The sequence below is a fragment of the Ptychodera flava genome, chromosome 5, assembly GCF_041260155.1.
Source record: "Ptychodera flava strain L36383 chromosome 5, AS_Pfla_20210202, whole genome shotgun sequence".
In the NCBI taxonomy this organism is placed as follows: Eukaryota; Metazoa; Hemichordata; class Enteropneusta; family Ptychoderidae; genus Ptychodera; species Ptychodera flava.
Genome location: NC_091932.1, coordinates 33,965,577 through 33,990,800, shown reverse-complemented (window position 1 = coordinate 33,990,800; position 25,224 = coordinate 33,965,577). Strand labels below are relative to the sequence as shown.

General features: G+C 37.0%; 1 protein-coding gene and 1 long non-coding RNA gene across 5 annotated transcripts in view; both read right to left on the bottom strand.

Moving 5' to 3' along the window:
- The window catches only part of LOC139133632 (cartilage intermediate layer protein 1-like), a 77,953-nt gene that overhangs the window by 23,351 nt on the left and 29,378 nt on the right, over nt 1-25,224 (bottom strand). The window lies entirely within an intron of this gene.
- On the bottom strand, nt 5,089-23,500 carry LOC139133627 (uncharacterized). Of its 4 annotated transcripts, none has more exons than XR_011552625.1 (5): nt 23,348-23,500; nt 17,464-17,580; nt 16,223-16,462; nt 11,676-11,818; nt 5,089-11,109 (listed from the first exon to the last, which is right to left on the bottom strand). It is a non-coding gene; the product is annotated as an uncharacterized lncRNA (long non-coding RNA). The 4 variants fall into 4 exon arrangements; XR_011552628.1 differs by lacking the exon at nt 23,348-23,500 and adding an exon at nt 20,090-20,231; XR_011552627.1 differs by lacking the exon at nt 23,348-23,500 and adding an exon at nt 19,878-19,925.

Below are 25,224 nucleotides of genomic sequence, written 5' to 3'. Positions count from 1 at the left end.
TAAAATCACCTTCAGCTTTGCTATTTCAATACCAAATACAGTTTTAAATTACCATATAAAATGCTTACTAAATAACCATTGTATACTCTATGTTCCTGAAGGTATAAAATAAGAACAATTTTTTTCACAGTATTTATTAATTTTGTTCACGTCATCACAATCTGAATATATAATGGTACTGACTCAATGGAACTTTCATGCCAAATTTCAACCAGCATCGGAAGTGATTGTTGTAGGGATATTTTTACCAAGATCGACAAAGAAAAATAATAAAAATATCAGAATTGTTTATCTCATTCTAACATGCAATGTATGTATGAGAACATTTGTAGGGATTTGCAAACCTAATTTCCAATCAATACAACGAACTATTTCTGTATTTTTTCCCGTCAAAAATTCCGAAAAAAACTTCACAAAAACACAAAATTGAAGATATTTCTCAGAAGATAGAGCCTCTTATGTTATATAGAGAACTTTTGTGACATATGTGTTGATGGAGGAGGACATCTTTGACAACCATTGCAGGCTAGCCTGACCAAAAATAGCAAAAATAGCTGCAAAAATACTTGATTACATATGTCATCATAATTTTGACATATTAAATTAAGATCATCCATGGGAATATGTCTACTGAATATCAAAGTTATCAGACGAGTACTTTTTGAGAAACAATTATTTAAACCAAAAATGACAAAAATTTTCCCCAAAATACAAAATTGTGGATATCATCAGACTTTCAATACATCACATTTCGATAAAGCTTATGAACCGTTATACAAATATCAAAGATATCATATGAGTAGTTTTTTGACCCAAAATTTGGAGAAAATCCCCGAATATTACCAACAAGAGAATTTCACTACAATTTTGATAAACTTGACTATAGTCATCCCATGGAACATGGATACCAACTTTCAAAGCAATCGGACAAGCCGTCTCAGGGAAAATTTTTTGACTAAACACTGAAAAAAAAAGTCATTGACAATGACATAGTCCCCACTTGTAAAAGGAGTATTAGTCTTGATAGGGCAGGGGAATGGGGTCATTAAGAAGTATCACTGTGGTGTATATGCTGAGATCTAGTGGCACATAGGTCTATTCGTTGTTCCAATTTGAAATACATGAGGCATGTCTAAGTTGTGGTTCTAAATCGGGAAAAAGATAAGACCTCTAGCTGTATTGGCCAACCAAGAAATACATATGTGCATAATAAATGAGGTACAAGATGTGACATCTGAAGGTCTAACATCCTATCAAAATTGGAGGGTATAGAACTTGCAGTTACTGAGTTATGCATATATATATATATATATATATATATATATATATATATATATATATATATATATATATATATATATATATATATATATATATATGTGTGTGTGTGTGTGTGTGTGTATGTATAACCAAGGTCAAAGGTCATCGAGGTCACGTGACATTTTCAAAAAAAATTGTATTGCTAAGGCCAGGAAGAAAAAATAAATTGTTCATCGGAATCGCCGCTTCTACTTTGGCATATTTGGAAATTTTTTTTTTTTTGATCGCGGCAAATTCTTACTTCCGCATTACAAATATTTTTAGTACTACCGCTGGTGGCGCCCTACACTTTGTTGGGTTTTCGCGGGCACGGGATTTTGAATGTGTTTTGACTTTAATATTTGACCGCCAACACGTTGTTAAGACGTCTGAATTTGGCGAATCAGGGCGCAAAATGGGTCGATTTGGCCAGAAATTTCCTCGTTTTGTAAAGGTTAGTACATGTCACATCATGAGTATTAATTTGATCGCCAACATTCGACGTGATGGCCAACAGTTAGTTCCAAAGACGCTATTCAGTGTTTGTCCTGATATTACGTTCGGCGATTTGTTCAACAAGATCGTGACAGCATACGGTGCATCCGATTGAATGAAAATTGCATCGAAAGTATAAAAATTTACGGCAATGACAAAACACATGGTTGCGTCGATGTTAAAGTATCATTTGAAGCTTGCTGTTTCTATTGTGGAGTACAAGACAGCCTTCTGAATGATGACTATATAACTTCACTCCGATCACAGTACAGTGTTGTTAGACCATTGTGTAAAATGTGTAGTGTAGAGACAGTGGTAAAGAGGCCAAAACATGGGGTCAAAGTAAAATGTAAAAACTCAGATGCTAGGTCCCACCAGGACAATATTAAAGGACAATACTGAATTGTTGGATTTCAGTGATTTGCTGTACATTTCAGTTTTATTCTGAGAGAATGTTGAAATACTCAGAATATGTTGTGCAAACACTATGTTATTGTTGGGAAATATAGTATTGAATTCAGTTACCAGTATCAGTGTTTCTTGTCTGAGATATTTCTGGTAAAAAGGGAAACAATTATCTTGCCTTGTCTGCATCTGTGCAAAAATGCCAGAGAACCGCGTTTACCTTCGGCCTAAAAAAAAATAAAAAAAATTTTCGCTCGCCGCTCCTGGAACTTGGTCCAAAAAATCCGATGAACAAGATTTTTTTTTTCTCTGGCCTAATTAATCCCTACATAACAAAAATCAGACCTCTAGCTCTATTTGCTTGCCCAAAATTAGATATGTGCATAATTAATGAGGTACAGTATGTGCGTCATAAGGTCTCCCATCATACCAAATATGAAGGGTGTACCACTTGTGGTTACTGAGTTATGGACAAATATGTATATTTGAGGTCAAAGGTCATTCAGGTCACATGACATTTTGTCAAAAAAATTGTATTGCTAAGTTATCCCTTTTTACCAAAAATCAGACATCAAGCTCTATTGGCTCGCTCAAAATTAGATATGCGCATAATTAATGAGGTACAATATGTGGCGTCATAAGGTGTCCCATCACACCATATATGAAGGATGTAGCACTTGTGGTTACTAAGTTATGGACAAATATGTATATTTCAGGTCAAAGGTCACTGAGGTCACGTGACATTTTGTCTAAATATCTGAGATATCTGCGTGAACGGATGGACGAACAGATGGACGAACGGACTGACATGACCCAATCTATAAGCCCCCTTGACTTCATCCGGGGGGACTAAAAACTGTGTCACTCCATCCTTTTTGCAATATGAATACGATGAGAAACTAAATTTTTATTTTTCTATGCCTTATACATGGGAGTCCATGTAGAACTGCTTTATACATGAGAGTCTATGGAGAGCTGCCTTATACATGGGAGTCTATGGAGTTGTAAACTAAAAAGTCCTCTAACACGGCCAAAAATGATCGCATTGTGAAACAAATCAACGTGCATCTGTATGGGGTAGGGTACTGTCCTTGTGCAAAGTGTGAAAGAAATTGACCACGGCATGTCTGAGATATCTGCGTTAACGGACTGATGCACAGATGCACGGACGGACGCACTGACAGACAGACATGACCCAATCTATAAGTCCCCCCGGACTTCGTCCGTGGGGACTAATAACCCCAAAAATGCAAACATACATGTTTCACCTCAATTTGTACACTCCTTACTCTGTAACTTACTTAGTATACCTAAAGGAACCTGCGTACACCACGTTTCAACCCAATATGACCTAAGGTTACAGAGTTTTAGCAAGCTGCCGCATTTTTCCTTTATTCCCCTAATTTGCATATTTTTGGCACTGACATTTGAACATGATCTCAACTACACCCCTTGGTGCACCTGTACGTGAAATGCTAAGAGGTAGGTGCTGCGGTTTAGGAGTTTCTAATCTTAATTGACATACATACACACACACACACACCACACACACACACACGCACACACACACACGCACACAAACACACATACAGACAGACATACATACATACACAGATATGCAAATGAACTGATTCATCTTTATAAGATAGCCTCTCATTGATTTTATATATATACCAAATGTGAGGTAAAAATGTTTCTGTTTCCTGAAAACCATGGCTTTTTGAATTTAAAAAAACCTGAAAATCTTAGAAAAATTGCAACAAATTTGCCTGTTTTCATTGAAAAATTCAACAAGTGAAATTCCACACTGAAAGATCTACATCTGTACATCATTTTTTAGGAACTATGCTACGACGTGTTATCAAATTTGATGCAGTATTTCTTAACTAATTACGCTTATAAGTAAATTTCATTAAATATGCAAATTAGACCTTAATTATTATGATACCGGTAAATGTCTTTGAACACTATTACAGGACTAGATTTTGTAAACTTTGCAGAATTTCTAAACACATCATCTTAATTATGAAAATTCATCAAATATGCAAATTAGCAAGTAATTGACTTAACACTGCTAAATGCCATTGCACACTATGGTAGTCCTGGGAGATCAACATCTGTACCACATTAGTCAAATTTGATGCAGGATTCCTTACATTAAACTTATCATAAATATTCATTAAATATGCAAATTAGCAATTAATTGACAAAATACTGATGTAAAATCTTTGTCTGTTATCAGAATTGTGTGAGAAACACCAGTACTAAATTTCGTCACCATCTTTCTAGAAACCTAGCTTTTTCAAAATTCACTAATCATGCAATTTAGTACTAATTATTCACGCCACGCCAAAAACAATGGTTTTGCATATGTATTTTATAGTTTTATGTCCTTGTACCAAGTATGAAAAGAATTGGCTCAGGCACGTCTGAGATACCTGCATGCACAAATGCACAGACTCATGCAACCATAAGTCCCTCTCTGAACTTACCTCCGTGGGACTAATGTGTGTACACAATGCAACAAGACCTCTAATATGTGATATTTCTTTGGAAAAATATCATATAGAAAATACAGTTTTACTGTACATAGAAAGATAACTGATATTTTTTTTGGAGAATATACATTTTCATGACACGTAAACGTTTACTTAAATTTTTCTTGAAAACATTAATGCTTTCTATGATAAAATACGCATAATATCTCTGACACATTGAAATTGGTGGGATTCAAGATTGATCAACTTGCCATTTGGCACAGTGTATGAATGTGATATTCAAGATGGCTTACATCTATTTGAATATATTTCAATACATTTTAAAAACACTAGAGACACACATACCCGGTAGATCATCCATCCTACGATATGATAGAGACAGAAATACATGTTATGCTGTATAAAAGCTTGTTAGGAGGTTTTATTTACCATTAAATATCTGTATTACATTGTAAAAGAGTGATACACAATCAACCAAGTGTTCTTACATATGCAGGCCTTGGAAAATACTAACATATATTTTCCACAATTACAAAGGTTACAAATGCAATGTAATTTGAACTACTGGAGGAATCAATTAAATCTTACATATGTGAGGAAGTTTCAAGTATACATCAGTGTACAGCTGATACAATGTCAATCTGCCAATTGGGGATGAGATCATTATCCCATGTAAATCAGCATTAAGTATTGTGATAAAAGTCTTTACTGTGTAACAAGAGAATTTCACAATACACAGCTTTAATACTTGGCTGCATATATTTTTACAGGCATAATAGTGGAGGGCTTTTTCCAATTGACAATTGATGTCATGAATACATTCATTTCTAAACAACATGGAAACTCTCTTTTAATGGTTTGTGACATATTGGTAGCATTAAACATTCTCATTTGTAAGCAAGTGAAATGGCAGTGGATAGAGCTCAGCTGTGTTATGTAGAGTGTAGAGACTATTTCTGACACTTATTGATGAAGAGGGTGGAAATCTTTGCTAGCTCATTTCAGGACAGCTGTAAAAATACACAATGTCACAATAAGATCATCCGTAAGAACATGTCTAGCTATCAGATGAGCAGTTTTTGAGAAACAAAGTTTTTCACAAAAAATGGCAAAAACGGCCCCAAATAATACATGTTTGAGTCATGGCTAAGGACATGAAAAAATTGTAACAAAATGGTCGCCATGCGGCAATATTGGATCATATTGTAACACAAATTGATGTGCATATGTGTGATATAGGTCAATGTCCTTGTACCAACTTTGAATAAAATTGATGTTGAAAGTGCCCGATTTTTGGCTCCGTACATGAAATAATTATAATCAAAGTGAGACTTGAGTGGACACCGTGGGTCATCAGTATGTATTAGGGAGATGGTGCAGTGGCAAAGAATGTGAAATTTTCAGAAGAGTTACTTTCAGAATGTGCTTAGGAATACAATTCAGAATAACATTCAGACACTCACTATGTGAGATAATATTCTGTATATTCCAGAAGAGTCCTTTCAGAATGTGCTTTGGAATACAATTCAGAATAATATTCAGACACTCACTATGTGAGATAATATTCTGTATATTCTAGAAGTAACAAGTCATTGACAATGACATAGTCCCCACTTGAAATAGGAGTATTAGTCTTGATGGGGCAGGGAAATGAGGTCATTAAGAAGTATCACTGGAGTGTATATGTTCAGATCTATGGACACATAGGTCTATGTCATTGTTCCCATTTTGAAACAAGAGGCATGTCTAAGTTATGGTTCTAAATCGGGAAAAAAGATCAGACCTCTAGCTGTATTGGCCTGCCAAGAAATACATATGTGCATAATAAATGAGGTACAAGATGTGACATCTTAAGGTCTACTATCCTATCAAAATTGAAGCGTAAAGAACTTGTGGTTACTGAGTTATGCATATATATGCATATTCAAGGTCAAAGGTCATCAAGGTCACGTGACATTTTGCGAAAAAAAACCATTGTATTGCTAATTAATCCATATATGCCAAAATTCAGACCTCTAGCTCTATTGGCTTGCCCACAATTATATATGGGCATAATTAATGAGGTAAAGCATGTGTTGTCATAAGGTCTCCCATCCTACTACATATAAAGGACATAGCACTTGTGGTTACTTATTTATTGACATAATCGTGTATTTTAGGTAAAAGGTTATCGAGGACACATGACATTTTGTCAAAAATTTCTATCCTATAGTCTGTCCCTATATACTAAAAATCATACATTTACCTCTATTGGCTTGCTCAAAATTAGATATGCACATAATTAATGAGGTACAATATGTGGCGTCATAAGGTGTCCCATCATACCAAATATGAAGGGTGTAGCACTTGTGGTTCCTGAGTTATGGACAAATATGTATATTTTGAGGTCAAAGGTCATTGAGGTCACGTGACATTTTTTCAAAAAATTGTATTGCGAAGTTATCCCTACATACCAAAATCAGACCTCTAGCTCTATTGGCTCGCTCAAAATTAGATATGTGCATAATTAATGAGGAACAATATGTGGCGTCATAAGGTGTCCCATCATACCATATATGAAAGGTTTAGCACTTGTGGTTACCGAGTTATGGACAAATATGTATATTTGAGGTCAAAGGTCACGTGACATTTTGTCAAAGCGTCTGAGATATCTGCATGAACGGATGGACTCACATGGATGGACTAACGGACTGACATGACCCAATCTATGAGCCCCCTGGACTTTATCTGTGGGGACTAAAAACTGTGTCACTGCATCCTTTTTGCAATATGAATACGATGAGAAACTAAATTTTATTTTTCTTGGCCTTATACATGGGAGTCTATGGACTGCCTTATACATGGGAGTCTATGGACTGCCTTATACATGGGAGTCTATGGACTGCCTTATACATGGGAGTCTATGGACTTCCTTATACATGGGAGTCTATGGACTGCCGTATACATGGGAGTCTATGGACTGCCTTAAACATGGGAGTCTATGGACTGCCTTATACATGGGAGTCTATGGAGGTGAAAACTAAAAAGTCCTCTAACACGGCCAAATTGATCGCATTGTGAAACAAATCAACGTGCATCTGTATGAGGTAGAGTACTATCCTTTTACCAAGTTTGAACGAAATCGCTCCAGGCGTCTCTGAGATATCTGCGTGAACGAAAAAAGTCATAAAATATGCAAATGAGCAATTAATTAATAAGCCACACCCACCAAAATCTAATCAGATCTAAGTCTCATCATGATAATACCAAATACCAAATTGCATGACATTGGACCTAAGGGTTCTTAAGTTATGAGTGGAACAAAATCTGTCTACGGACGGACGGACGGACGGACGGACGGACGGACAGACGGACGGACAGACGGATGGACGGACAGACGGACACACACACAGACATTGTGGCAACATAGGACACCTTTGGTGCTTCGCACCACGGTGTCCAATAACAAAATGGCTGTCATGCCGGCATATTGGATCATTTCGTGAAACAAATTGACGTGCATATGTATGATATAGGTCAATGTCCTTGTACCAACTTTGAATAAAATCGGTTGAGATGTGCCTGAGTTATGGCTCTGCACATGAAAAATCGTAACAAAATGGCCGCATGGCAGCCATATTGGATCATATCACAAAACAAATCAATTTGCATATGTATGATTTATGAAGTAATCCTTGTACCAAGTGTGAGTGAAATCGCTCCAGGCATCTCTGAGATATCTGCGTGAATGGACGCACGCATGCATGGACAGACGGATGCACGGACATGGCCAAACCTATAAGTCCCCCGGACGGTGTCCATGGGACTAAAAAATGACAAGAATTGCTCAAAATACAAATTTGCATATTTCACTAAATTTGAACAATTAACCTAACTGAGGTCACCCCAAGTGAAATGCATATAAAATTTCAAAGCAATCAGATAAGCAACTTCAGAGAAATAGATTTTGTGACCAAAAACAGCAAAAAATACCTAAAATATAGAAATATGCAAATTCTGCACGAGTATCAAATTTCAAAGCAACCAGACAATTTATGTGATTTCAGAGAAGAGCGCAATTGTGATGGATGACGGACGGACGGATGATGGACGGAGGGAGAGATGGGCAATGACGTAAAATCAGCCCATTTGATAAGCTCCGCATTGCTGACAGCAGAGCTAAAAGGCTGACAAACAACAATACATATCCACTCATTAGATTAGCTCTGCTTTGCTGATAGTGAAGCTTAAAAGCAAATTCACCCCCAAAAATGCTAAAAGTTGACGGATGACCAACAACAACACACACCTACCAGGGTACACAAGATAGGCTCATTCACACTAACTGCAGAGCTAAAATAGAAAACAGTTTGATTCCCTGTCTGTTCTTTTAAAGTTATATCCATTAGAATACAAATAAACAAGTGATGATTCGATTACATATATAAATCTCTATTTTTCATAGCTTGTCTGACTGCTAAAGGTGAATTTTGTTGAAATATTTTCACTTATTGCAACATACACCTTCGAGAAAATGGGACAGGCAACTGCTGTGATTTCTTTGTGTAATCTTAGTAATATTGAAATATATTAAGCTTATTTGCCAAGCGGTCCCCAACAACAATACTTGGTACTTAACATTGAATCTCATGAACGATCAAACTGATGTTCTGAATATGTACACTTTGCTCTGGCATAGCGCGTTGCGAGTAATGAGGGTCGATGATTGCAAGCAATAGTTTTTATCTCCAAAGCCAACTTCAGATGTAGTTTTGAGCTTTTTTTCTTGATGATGGAATGTGACTTGGTGTGCTGTATTCATAAGTTAGTCCCATTTGCAATAATCTGCAACATTCTCTGTATCCTTTTGTCCACAAGTTGACATTGCCTGAAATCCATATCGCACAAGCTTGAAGATATATCTCCTAGGGAGCCATCATTATTTACAGCCTGGGGCAGAGGAATGTGAAGGGGGTCACTCAAAATATTGAAAGCTATAAGGGGGGTTATTCAAAATGTTGAGAGAAAGAAGGGGGGTTATTCAATTTTGGTGCAAATGTATGAAACACCTCTCAGATTGCCTACTTCACACATCAATTTCTACAAATTTTTACTCAGTAAAATTACACATTGAAAATACCTCTTAGATTACACCAAACTGCACCAATGCACACTACAATTTCTCAAACTTTTCCATGCAAGGGAGGGGAGCAAGCCAAGCGGACACTTTCCCCATCAGCCCTGCATGTTCTTCAATCTGTACTTTCAAAGTCTACCCTGTCGGATATCCTAATGAGGACCCTGTTATGATACCCATACATACAACAAAACTGTATGTGGTTGTATACTGGTTATAGTGTGACCTTTGACATCTATGTTTTGTTGTGACTTTGAATTTCATTTTGTTGGTTTCACCTTGTTCAACCGTCATGAGATAACCAATGATTATCTAGCAGGGTACACAAGGATTTGAATGGTCTTTCCTATTGCTGTATTTATGTAAATTGTAGAAATACATGTATTGAAATTTAACTTTGCAAAATTGAGTGTGGGGGTCAGTCAAAATTTCCATGTAAGGGAGGGGGGGGTTACTCAAATTCATCATGGTTTGGGGGTACTCAAAATTTAGAGTTTCCGACGAAATTCCTCCAACATCTCCTCTCCGACCTGTACTCCGTAAATAATGACAGCTCCCCATGAAATTTGGGCTCCAGTTGCTGTAATTTTTTGATGAATTTTTCACAATTTCTTTTGATATCAACTCCAGTTTTTTGTTCTTCTTCTGGAAGCTCATTGGGAAACAAAGTGTATCATACATGTGCACATTGCAATGTTATTGACAAGTATATGTAAATCTGGGTCCTGATTGACATGTACACCCTCTGGAGCAGAAAAAGAAGTTATAATGGAATGTTTATAAACAATCATCACAAGTGACAACTAGCTACAGGTCCGTTACTATACTACAGAGATCACCATGATACTGAGGGGAGGCATGAAATAATAATTGTCTTTTCTCAGTGCTCTGAAAGTTGAATTTTTCCTCTCTATGAGCTGGATATATAATTATATATCCAGGTATATAATTATATACCTTCAACAGTTCTGTACTAGCTGTATCTGATGATGCTTAGTATTGAGGGTTTTGTCTGTTAAGTTGCCCACTCTTTATCTGTGGTAGGTGCTATGGTTTAGGAGCCTCTGATCCTAACATACACAAATCTGTGTGCTGAGCAGTGTAAGGGTGCACGTCTCTCCACCATACTGACTAATAGGAAATCCTCTACCAAATGGAGGTGCAATCCCACTGTCTTCATCTTGAGACAACTGTCCCTGGTGGTTGGTTCCTTTCTTTGAATGGTAAAATGCTGCCTTATAGTCGGTTTTGGATTTATCCTGCTTCCTCTTCTGCATGGATATACACACCTGTTCCCTAACATAGTAATAATAATAAACTCATGGAAGATAATCATGGACAAATCATGGAAGATAATAATTTCTCTTCACAAAAAGTTAGTTTATTTGTGTGTCACATATCCAAATTCTTGTGTAAAAAGAACAAATAAATTTATTTTTCTCTCCGCTATATGCATGTTTCTCTAACCTAGACATCTAAACCATACTTTTTCCTTCTTGCTCATGTCATATGTAATACAATGTAGATTGGCAACAACCAATGTCCTGCACAGTTTAAGAATGAGGATTGCTGTCACATGCATGTTGTGTATAATTCAGGATGAATTAGTGTAAACTGATGTACCTACATAGTTGCAGCTGGCAATGTCAATTAAAATACAGAAATGTATCACTAATATTTTTGTGAACCTGTGATTCTAAATAGTATTCTTGTAATTGTAAACATGCTAAACATGTGTATAGCTATAAAGACAACTAACATAAAACACTTTGTGCAAGTTACAAGATACCAGTTCCAGCACATCTTTGCAACAGCCACTTGTGTATATATACTGTGGTGCAAGGACTAAAATGGAAATTTACCTGTTGTTTGATCATTTCCATTCATCTTTCGTAATAATGTCATGATCCAAGTCCAATCAAGCCTTCCACTTTGTCTTTAATGCTCTTTGTCAAGGTCAATGGTATTTCTCATCCTTGATATTGCGCAGCATGCACTGCTGATCCTGAATTGTAAACACATAGACTCGTGATTACTTATAACTCTTTAAATAACAATGATAACCGGAATGATTAAATACATTTGGTGATGGGATGTACTACAATGAATTGCAAACACTCTGTATGTCCTTAACCCTAATGATGATAAGCATTAGACACATGTAAACATTCTAAATCACGTGTGCATACCAGATGTATTCTCTCATTGGAATATACTTCATCATAACAGTTTATGGATCCTACGAATGAAGCTACATGTATTGAATGTCTAGTCATGTGCATTTATCATATCATCTGCATTTCACTAGGCAATTCATAGAGTGCCAAGTGGCAAGAAAATTTTTTAGCAAATTCAGCTAAATAAGAGAAAATAACTTTACCAAAATGTGTAAGCAATGATTATCACAACAAAGTTACTGATTAAATAGTATGGTAGAGGTGTAATACATTTGATCTACTCAAGAGGGTATTTTAAAAAAGAACTACAAATGTGTATGACAACAGCAGTGTTTCCGCTGCCATTCGCAAGAGCGTGAATGGCAAATGAAATGTCTGCAGATTGGGAAATATTTTTCAACTATCCTTCGCCAAACTGGTCTGTGCTATTTTTCAGGGGGCTGATCGAGAGTGCAGTTAAAGCCGCACTTTTCAATCCCAGGTTCTCGCATTAGTGGAGTTCTTCTCCAAGTCAAACACTTGGCCAGTACGATGTTGATTTCTATAACATTAATTACACAAACTGATCTCAACCTTTTATCACCTTTGCTAATCCTGCAAACAGAGTTTATACAAGCGTTTGATTGACGGTCAGTTTAAATCGCCAACAGTCACAACAAACACTCGAATTTCCTAAAAAATTGTCTTCTAGTCGCGTTAGACTTTTAATATAACCACAGAGTCCGATCGGCAGCAACTTCACGCTCACCGCTTGGCAGTCTGTCTGCCTTCTTGTGGCCGGGGAAAACTAAAAAGTGGCATTTTCTGGAGCGTGTAACCTTGTGTTGACTGTTTGCTGTCCACTAACACAATGAACGCTGCTATAGCTTTGCGTCCTTTTAAAGGGAGGCTCCACCTTTAAAAGGCAGAGAGATTTTTCAACATCCCTGGCTGGTCATTCTTTCCTTGCTTTAGTGTGCAGTCTCAGAAAACTATTATAATCAGTAACTTATGAAGTTATATGCCATGCTTTCAGATGGCTGCATGCAATGACCTTGTTATTTTATGACAAGTGCTTTGTAAACAATGCTTTAACATAGTCAGGAAATACTGATTGCAGTGTATTTTCAAAAACTAAGCAGACAACAGCAGCCAATGACAGCAAGGGTGGTGAATAAAATGAAACCAGTGTTTCAAAAACGTCACCGTAGGACACTACTGCAGCAAACTCAGAGGCAGCTATTAATGAGCACAGTGTGGTAAACTGTCAATTGGATGACGTCCTGAGCCAAACTTCATGCAAATGTTATAACCTATGCAAATACAATGACCCAGGCCTATCCACAAAACAATTACTCAGCATCGCAGGTGACTCTGGACTATCCAGAATACACATACAGGTACCTGCTACGGAAGATGACCCAGGCCTATCCTGAATACAATACAGGTACACATTTTTGAAAATGACCTGGGCCTATCCTGAATACGATACAGGTACAGACTGTTTGTATTAATGATAGGCCTTAGTCATCTCCCATTTTGTATTCTATATAGGCCAGCTGATTCATCATACATGTACATACTGTGTGCATGTATGTGTATTGGCTTAGGCCATCCTCCATTGCATATATTATGTGTATTGTGGATATATGTCTGTGCCATCTTCCATACCATGTGAATGCATTCGGATTGAGGATAGGCCCGGGTTATCTTCCATACTGTGTACATGTATTTGTGGATATAGGCAGGGGTCACCTCCTGCCATGATGTGTACACGTACTGAGTAACACTGTATTGTGGATAGGCATTGGTCATAATATTTGCATGAAGATATGCCCAGGATGTTGTCCTGTTGAATGTTTACTACGCTGAACAACAAGCAGCACACTGCGACATGCTAAGTCGTGTTCGAGTACAATTAAGCAAAAAAGATAATTGCACAGGTTGTCCGCAGAGTTGCAGGGTAGTAGTAGTTACAAACAAGCGACCTAGCGGCCGATATAGCTCCGCTGTGTTTATGTACAGAATAACTATTTTTGACACATGTTGATGAAGAAGGTGGAAATCTTTGATAACTCAATGCAGTGGCCAGAAAAAAGTGGCTAAAATAAGCTGCAAAAATACAAAATTGAGATTTCATCATACTTTGAATATATCACATCCGATCATCCCTAAGAACATGTCAACCAAAGCTATCTGATGAGTAGTTTTTTGGGAATAAAATATTCTGACCAAAAATGGCAACAATTGCCCCAAAAATACAAAATTGCAGATTTCATCATAATTTCAAAATATCACACTTAGTTCATATATAGAAACCTGTATACCAAATTTCAAAGCTGTACTTTTTGAAAAACGCATTTTTTGACCAAAAATGGGAAAAATTGCCCCAAAAATTCAAAATTGCAGATGTCATCATTATTTCAATAAATATCATTTAGTTCATCTATGGAAACCTGTATACCAAATTTCAAAGCTATAAGATAAGTAGTTTTGGAAATACACATTTTTTGACCAAAAATGGCAAAAATTGCCCAAAAAATACAAAATTACAGATTTCATCAGAAATTCAATATATATTACTAAGCTTATCTGTAGAAACCTGTATACCAAATTTCAAGCTATCAGACCAGTACTTTTTGAGAAACACATTTTTTGACCAAAAATGGCAAAAATTGCCCCAAAATTACAAAATTGCAGATTTCATCATTATTTCAATAAATATCATTTAGTTCATCTGTAGAAACCTGTATACCAAATTTCAAAGCTATCAGATGAGTAGTTTTGGAAATATACATTTTTTGACCAAAACTGGCAAAAATTGCCCCAAAAATACAAAATTACAGATTTCATCAGAAATTCAATATATATTACTTAGTTCATCTATAGAAACCTGTATACCAAATTTCAAATCTATCAGACCAGTACTTTTTGAGAAATACATTTTTTGACCAAAAATGGCAAAAATTGCCTTAAAAATGCAAATTTGCATATTTCTGCACAATTTGAACAAATCTGAAATAGATCATCCCTAGGGACATATGTACCAAATATAAAAGCTATCTGACCAGTAGTTTTGAAGAAGAAGATTTTTAAAGATTTTTTACCAAAAATGACAAAAATTGCCTTAAAAATACAAATATGCAAATTTCACCACCATTTGAACAAATCTGATTTAAGTCACCCTAAGCAAACTGCATATCAAATTTCAAAGCAATCGGACAAGCGGTTTCAGAGAAGATTTTTTTACCAAAAACACCAAAAAATGCCCCAAAAATACAAATATGCAAATTTCACCATGATTTGAATAAACTGAAGTGAGGTCACCCCAAGTGAACTGCATATAAAATTTCAAAGCAATTGGACTTGTGGTTTCAGAGGAGAAGGCAATTGTTGACGGACGACGACGGACGACGGACGACGACGACGGACGACGGACGACGGACGACGACGGATAATCAACCTATTTGATAAGCTCCGCGTCGCTGACAGCGGAGCTAAAAGAAAGTGTACCAGGAATAGTTTGTTGAATTTCCATGACTAGTGTTTTAATAAGAGTCAGCTTTTTTTTTTCTGTAAGACATATAAAGTGGCAAAACAGGACATTTTAAAATACATGTATACACCCAGTTTGATTTTGAAACTATTAAGCATTTACTGCTTGGAGTACACCTTCTTTAAGTGAACAGTTGGTTTAATAATCAGACTCTGTGATTGGAGAACTGAAAGCACTTGATGATTGAGGCAGAAGCTATGGATCTTTCAAAGGAAACATCTTGAAGTTACCCTGTCAATGATGCAATACTTGTAATACATCTTGATACATTTACAAAAGTGCAAAATTAAGTCACATAAGTGTGTGGCACACAGGAAATAAAATTTGTTGTGAATGTTATTAAGAAAGCAGTTTGTTCCATAAAAAATAGTTGTTTATTTTCATTGCCACTAATTATCAGTCGGTCAGGATGAGTCCTACTTAAATTTTTAAATCACAAATGTCCAATGGACCTGGTAATGTATTACCTTGAATAGAAATGATTATTGGACCAGTTTAATGTCATCTTGCCACTGTAGCAACTGATAGGACCCACCTGAGTATATATATACAACTGTCAGTTGGATAAAAATCATAAATGCAATTACATGTAATTTTGATGGCTATAGTTCTGGCTAATCAATTTTGGTCTCAATTAGCCAGAATGGTTTAAGGGAAAATTTACCCAGTGGAAACACTGAACAGTGTAAGTACAAACCTGTGCCACAGCAAGGACCCATTGTCTTAGGAAAATAAATATATTGATGAAAGATTCCCTCAATTCCACAGGTTTTTGCTCTGCATTGATGACAACACCATCATCTCTGTTCAGTGTTGGCTCTCTGCATAGCCACACACTGTGTATTTCTTTTGCAATGGAGGATGGTATTGTCACTATGTTGCTTTTCACCTGGTTGTCATTGCCCAGTATGCACTGCCTCAGCAAGGGATCTTGAATCTGATTGGGTGAAAAGAAACATTAACTTGAATCATGCAATGTAAATATTATCTCCTGCAAATTGCTGACATTAGTTTACATCAGTTCATTCTAAAACATGGCTTTTTATATGCAAGATAAGACAACTTGATTGTTTATGACTTCTGTAATTTTAATTAAACCTTTCATCACTGGTATAACTTTGCCCTAAACCCATTGTAATCACTGGTGATTGTGGACCTTTTTAAAGGAAACAGGTACATAATGTAGGTCAAGACGTGTATTCAAGCAAGTAGCAATATCTTTATATATTTATTTCAAAGAAAGACCAACAGGAACAAGTCACATTAACAGGCTCCATAAAATAAACATAATAATATGAATGCATGAAGTACAATAAACAATAAACAACAAACAACAAACTATATGAAACCATTAAAAATGTACAAATTTAAGCATGGCATTCTGACCAAGCATCTGAAACTTTGACAAGATAAAGTGTTGTCAATGGCAGGGTTGGAAATGCACGATTCATTTAAAGTAGCCATACATCTTTGAAGAGCCAAGTACCTAAAAACATCGAGTTTTATACTGCGAGTTCTTGTACATGTAGTTTACTGAGAAACATCAAAATTAATATGAAACATGATTGGGACAATCATACATATTATTCACATATTTGTATAAAAATATAAATAATCTCCAATGATAAAGAGGCTAAAGGTTAAAACGCTTGCAGAATTATCCATAATTATTTCAGCTGTAAGGATGCTATGTTTGAAACAGAAGAACTTCATGAATTTCATTTGCACTTGCTCTATTTGTCCTGTTGAATTTTTTGCCAAGGAGATCACACTACAGACGCATATTCTGAAATACTTACATGTATTAAAGTTACGTAGAGAGCATTGAGGGAGTTGATGTTGAAGAAAGTATTACAATTCCGCCAAATAAAACCGAGCATGTGAAAGCTTAACTGATAACGAACGAGACATGTGCAGGAAATTGAAATCAAATCTTACCTGATGAAGGATTTTGTCAAAGAGCAGTTATCAATCTTTTGATTCTTGTTCCTTCTAAGTTTCACATACATGTACCTCTGAGGCTTTACGACCAGGTTACGCGAGGTATACTAACAGCTGTAGGCAAATGTCAACGAATACAATGAATTAGAATCTTGCAGATAGTCCTATTTCTCACCGTCTGTACAATGGATACTCAACTTTCTAATCATAGAATCTATGATATATGGGTCAAAAGATCAGTAAAATCATACACTCATTCATTATGTATTACCATGCTATAGACATCTCATTTAATTGGTGGAGCAAAACCATGTGACTGACCACAAATACACAGTAATGGTTTGTTTTGATGTCCATGAATATAAATAATGCTGCTAACATTGTGACTTTTCATCAAAAATGTAAATTGTCAATTGTACAAAGATCATAATCAATCACAAAAACAAAATGAAGCACTTGTGGCCCAAGTTATACATTTTTTTAAAAATCTCCAGATTTGACAAATTTTTAGGGTGGCCATGACTGTGCATTGCTTATTACATGCCTTGATGTGAGTGCAAATCAATGAATTGATTTGAAGGAACATCCGGGGAGTTAGGGGGTCGGTGAACGACGTACTGACTGGTTCCATGGTTACCAAGGCCAGTGAAGCCCTACAATGTTTTCGACATCTAAGTAGACCCTGAATGATAGATGTAAAATATACATGTGCACACTTCTATTTTGACTTTCGTTAAAATCCGTTTGATGCTGGTCAATAATGGTAAAACTGTTTGAAAATGTCCAGCATATAACTAAATGTCATACAGCATTTATAACCAGAGGCATGTAATAAAATATTGTTGCCTGAATACATGGGTTTATGTGCCCTCGCAGCAGGAAACGATTTGCCATCCTGGTGTCTGGCAAATTGTCACCTGTTCTCTGGCACATAAACCCATGTATTCAGGCAATATTGCACAAGTTCTGGGGCTCCGTTGTCTTTCACATGGGAAATTTTTGTAAATATTGATGATTTTCTAGGGTTTGTTGGTAATATCATGGAAATAACAGGCTCTGCCCCGACCATTAACGTTTATCTATAGGCTTTGGCAAGACTGAAAGCCAAAATAAGCTTGCTCGCTAAGCCTTGTAAATTCTTGACTTTCCTCTCGCCCTTGGCCATAAATGAATAATAATGGTCAGAGCATCACCCATTATTTCTATAACATTAATTACATTAATCATTAATTAATATTGTTAAAATATCTGTGATAAGGGCATTTATGTACAAGAAATTAAATTTTGGAATTTCACCAAATGCACTACATGGATTATATGTGGCCTCTGTTCATTTACCTGCCAGCCTTTCCCCTGAACCGGAAGTTTACAAGGTCCCGTTCGATTGATTTCCCTGAACGCTACATGTAAACAATAATTGTAGAGCGGACTTTCAGACCTTCAGAATGAAAATGATTATCAAATCTGTGACTCCATGAAGTTAAATATGCAATAATTTGCAAAGTTAAATATTAACTATGCACACACCGGAGTTTTTATACACCAGTTTAGCATGGAGCTAGAAATGGTGTATTTGTTCCTAGCTCCATGAGTGTATAGGTAAGGAAACTGTGAACACACACTCATGCTTACGATCCATGATACTGTACAGCATGTAAACCATTTTACTTGACAAAATTTCGTCAGTGCATGCACTGTCCGAACATAAAGCATACGGGCTCGGCACAGCTGCTTCCGATCCCGTGAGAACAAGCTTGATCTCACCATGGAGGTAATCTCTCCTTCTACCTCCATGATCTCACAGTGTGACCTCTATCCGTATGATACCTCCTGGCCGCTGATGCCATATCGTTTTAATCAAACATCTCTGTACAGTACACTGAATCGCCAGCGTATGTAATGCAATTCAGCTCCCGTACGTATGTACGTGTACGTGTTCCACATATGAAAAAAATCTAAGACACGAACACGAAAAAAGAACGTGTGTGACTATAAGCAAGTACACTACGTAGCCCTGCGTACAGGTCTGTATTCCCGGCGTTACGGCCTCCGCCACGCCTGAGACCTGTACGCATGGCGATACTTATACAGTGAATCATCAGGTTTCCCCAGCTGACGAAAGGGGTAAAAACCCCAGCTCTGCGTGGCAGCAGGGCAATGTTTTACCGGCGTTATACGGCGGGAGGCCGTATAACCCCGGTAAAACACAGTCCTGCCACGCACAGCTAATATACCCATGCCGTGAATAACCTGCGGTTTCGTGCAACGTTCACTCTTTCGATCCTCGCGGTTCTAGCGTATGACCATATGTTGACACAACTGTCACACCACATATGATCGACTATACACCGAAATCAGTGCAATGAATATATCAAATTCAGTCAATTCGAGTATAATATGATCGAGCGTACCTCTGCGTGGCAGGGCTGTAAGTGTGTTCACCGTAGCGCAATAATTGTAGCCCTTGGTTGATGGGGATTGGCTTCTGTCGTGCGGCTCGCGCCTTGCCCCAACCAGGGCTACAATTTCTCCCTATACCTGCTAGTGTAAAAGCTGCAGTGCGGATCTACACTGCATGGTCAAGGCACACACGGGGCCGCATTATTAGAGAATCTCGCCTTACCGTGTGCAAATTTCACTATAATCCTGCTCCCGGATAATGTTAGAGCCCTTGTAACTCCTATCGATGGTCAACTTTACTCCTTGCAGCTGAAAAATGACAGTTTAATGACTCAGGCGCGAAGTCAATTCGAACTGGACGCCCGTCGTTGAACTCTGTACCCAGCCGACTTGTACCATTACATTTTAGGGGTGGCCGACAGGTGTGAGGGAGCTGAATGAGCATGCTTACGGGTAGCCTTTCACTGCCTCCGGAGCCAAAGCCGGACACTCTTGCCATACACGTAGGACCAGTTTATGGGATTGAAAGGGATGGGTAATTTTCATGACAATATATAACTCTTGTGAATAAAGAGAGATACTTTTGCCGAAGTTCAACTACGCATTTTAATTAGTTCAATAAATCCTGTGCTCTATCTTCCCAACTTTCTCAAATATGTTACGTACTAGTTCAATAATCCTACACGGAACGGGTCATTTGAAGCAGTTAGAACTTTGTATCCATGCACATTGTTCAGAGGCGTGTGCCTAAGTTAAACTCCATAACTAGTTCAACTTTCACAACTAAGTTCAACCATCCACCTCCATGGTACAACTACATTTACAAGATGCCGCTGTTGTTCAATGTGGAAAGAGTGGTTCCAAGCAAAAATCTGTTCGACTAAAAAGGTCACAATGTGTGAAGTGGGGTGCCAAAACGGCATTCTTGTCCATGACGGCGTGACTTTGAACATTTTTTTTAAAATCGGATATTTTCCATCTAGTATCAAAGTTTGACATATCGACGATTTCGGGATTACTGTGAAATCGCCGATCGACACTGGACTCAGCACTCTGCGTCTGTGAAATCGCCTATACTTACAGAATATTTATCGGCATTTCCGGACTCTAGACGATACTACAATGACTAGCCTTGTGCCACGGCACGCCGGGTCTGTGAAATCGCCGATATTTATTTATAGTTACTTATAGTGCAGCTTTGCCAAATACTTTGCTATTTGTATACAACACGTAGGTATTTTACTGTTTTTGTATGGTCGTAGCATTTCTTAACTCATTACACAAACGCTGATTACATTCCAGGTTAATTTTCTCACATGACATTTATGTAGTCTCGCTTCGAACCATAGTGAACTTTACAGTGTGCATGATGAACTCAGTATGGAAATAGCCTAATATAGGAACGACTTCCTCCAATCTGATTGAAATCAGAAGTAGAGTACGGCGACGTCTTCTTATGCGTACGCGGTATTCTCTCGCTGTCGCGTAGTGAGAGGCGACAGCGACTGGGAGAGAATACCGCGTACGCATAAGAAGATGTCGCCGTACTCTACACCTGATTTTAATCAGATGGACTTCCTCCATCCGTTTGCTCATGACTACTTCAATAATGCAGTGTTTATCAATTTAAAATTTCGTCATTTTCTTGTCTGTCAACATACATCTTAATAATGAAGTAGGCCGGGTTGTATGAGGATTTCTTTACATCATTTTCACATCTGTGCTTTTTCATGGATACATCTTTCTTTTTGTAACAAATTCCTTGTAATCAGCATGTTTTACATACATGCTTTGATATTGACCTCAGCAGTTTTTGAATAAATCTGATAAAATTTGAAGCACCGAAGTAGTAGTAGTCACAGTAGTAGTAGTATCTATTTAAAGCTTCCCATTTTTACACAAAGTTGAGAATGTTCCAGACTAATTAAACTCATGTCATGATGAGTGTGGGGGAAAATGACATACATAACATGATCAAAAACAGAAGTGGACCAAAAATGGACTTCTGAGATACACCGCACCAATCGACAAAACATGAGCGTGTACACCTAAATAGCTAACATTGACTTCTTCCTGTAAGGTCTGATCGAAACCACTTCAGTGACAAATCAGAAAACATGTACACAGAAAGTTCGCTCAGCAAAATGTTATGATCAACGATGAAAACAATCTTTAAGTATACCTAAAAACAATTATCTTCATCTATATTCTGTAAAAGTATAGACCCTGGTCAGTTAACTTGACTAAAGCAATGTGACAAGAGTGATGTTGTCTGATGATTGTGAGTTGTAACAAAAAGATTAAATGCATAAAACTGTAAAAACTAATATAAACATGTTTTTCTAGTATTTTAGATAGAACTGGTAGAAGGGAGATAGGCCTATAGTTGTTAACATCACTTTTAGAGCCTCCCTTATGAATCGGAACTATTTCAGTACATTTGAAACAGTCGGAAAATGTACCACTATAAGCTTCAAGATTAAAAAGAGTTGCGAATATTTGTCAGACATTTCACCACTTTACAGCTCTGGCCAAGCGCTAGTCTGGCTCGAACTTCGCTACTAGATGATACTAGAGTTTGTTAATTAGGCGGGTAAATATCCGATATATATCGAAGATTTTATAGCCTTAGAGATCTATATCGTATAGTATAGTAGCCGTAAATATCGATTGGATATTTTATAATTATATTGCGGTGTCCTCTTGTTGTCAGCATCTGTATAAAATGGCAAAGACGAGACGACAGACTTTGCATGGCGTGAATATCTCTTTCACTTCTCAGGAAATAAAGATGGCAAGTTTTCAATGGTCACTGGTCTCTTGGCTTTCAGCGATAGTGGTATTCTAGCAGTAATTGAAAAGGAGCAAACAGTCCTATGACCTTTTTCAATCCTCCGAAAAGATAGCGTTAAAATAACAACAACTATACTGCCACTAGCGCGCTACTGTACTGCTAGTGCCACCGTTTTCATTAGTCCTCACACCCGTCGGCCACCCCTAAAATGTAATGGTACAAGTCGGCTGGGTACAGAGTTCAACGACGGCGGTCCAGTTCGAATTGACTTCGCGCCTGAGTCATTAAACTGTCATTTTTCAGCTGCAAGGAGTAAAGTTGACCATCGATAGGAGTTACAAGGGCTCTAACATTATCCGGGAGCAGGATTATAGTGAAATTTGCACACGGTAAGGCGAGATTCTCTAATAATGCGACCCTGTGTGTGCCTTGACCATGCAGTGTAGATCCGCACTGCAGCTTTTACACTAGCAGGTATAGGGAGAAATTGTAGCCCTGGTTGGGGCAAGGCGCGAGCCGCACGACAGAAGCCCAATCCCCACCAACCAAGGGATACAATTATTGCAGCTATGTTCACCGTCCCTCCACCCACGAGGGAGGGGCGGTGGTGTGTTGAACACACAGTCGACTCGTGGCACGCACGCACAGCTACTAACATATTTTAATTGGCAGTACAGAAGTACTTACGTGGGAGGATGGACTTCACAACTCGAGCAAATAAGTTATCATTAGAGCTGTTACCCTACAACGGTGAGACTTGGCTTGAGTACGATGTAGCCTATACGGCGCCGCGTTGAGTTATCGCCGAGGCCAAGGGTTTCATTCTGCATCCACAGTACCGGTCACCGCGCCGACCGTGTGCAGTCAGCGAAACATAGGTCCGCTTTACACATGTATATCCTTCCATGACAAGCAATCAAGTACGCCATTCTCAGCTTTATTTCGACAATACGTCAACGAAACTGAATGTTCAAATTTTACAGAATGCTTTATACAATATAAACCAACACTTCTAACACATTAAGCTTTCAATTGTAGTGTTAATTTAGCTTCGCTACACTTCGCTACACTTGTTCTCATTTGCATACAACTTTGTATATCGCTTCTTTGCACTAGATGCAGTATTAAACATGAAACATTTAACTTGTAATATTTCCCCCTTGTCTTGGCCTGCTGGGTTTAAAAAAATATTTAAAGGTATACAGGCACCATGTTCAAATTTAGCCGTTGCTACCATGGAAAGGGGAGATCTAGCTAATCATAAAGTTTATGGCCAGGCCAGGTCACACAAAAATAATGCACCACTACATGGTCATAATTTTACTTTAGTTAAACAATCAGAAATAATTTGTCTTCATTATTCTTCCTGGAATGAGGCAAAGAAATCAAAATAAATTATTCTAACATGAATATTAATACTTGTTCATTATAATATATAAAATAAATAAGCACCAGTGAATTATGTTTTAAATAAAAAACTGTGCGCTACTGTAACTGCCTGTGATAAATAATGGTACACTTGGTGATAAGGGGATTGGGTTCATAAAATTAATTGAGATACTAGTAGAATTAATTTTAAGCACATAAAATTAATTTGAAGGCATAAACATAATTCAATGCATAATGAGTTAGTACTGTACTATATAACACTTAGCCTATTTGGTTGACTGCATTAAAAAAATAAAAAATACTTCAAAAATTATTTCTGGTCTATATACAATTAATTCTAACACACTAAAATTAACGGAAAATATAATTTGACCAGAATGGCCCCAATATACATTATGTTTGCTATTCATCCTAGAATGAAGGCAAAGAAATTACAATTATTATTATTATAGAACAAATTTCTTAGTTGTTACTTAGAAATCCATTAAATAAATAAAAAACAGTGAATTATGTTTTAGCATAGATCCTCTCGAGGGTCTATGGTTTTAAATAAAAAAACTGTGGTTACCAAAATGGTAACCAAGGCAACATAAAAAAAATGTACATGGAGTTCATGCTGTGATAAATACACTAAGGAGAGCATTTGCATAGTAACTGGGATTACATTTAATGGAATTTGGAAAAAAATTGAAATTTTAAAATGCAAATAGGTTACTATGGAACACAGGGCAGTAAAAATTGATATCATATTTTGTCTCTCTAACCCAAAATAACTATTTGGTATAATTTTCTGTTGATTACTGGATTTTTACACTTGATATTTGGTCTTTCTAACACAAAATATCTCTTTGATATTACACATTCTGTTGATTACTGGATTTTAGGTGAAATCTTTAAAAAACTGGTAATTTTTACTCCTGAATGGTTGCCATGGAAACATCTCACATTAAAATGAGTGTGATATTTTTGGTGTGCAAACCAGAAAAACCCTTATGATCAAATTTTTACATCAATCAATCGTTCTTTAATAGGAATTAGGGAAAAAGTAACATTTTCAATCCCAAAATAGTTACCATGGCAACTCGAAACATTAAAATAATTCTGGTTTTTGTGTTCTCTGACCCGAACTCCCCTACTAGATAATTTTCATATAAAATCAAAGTAACTTTTCATGG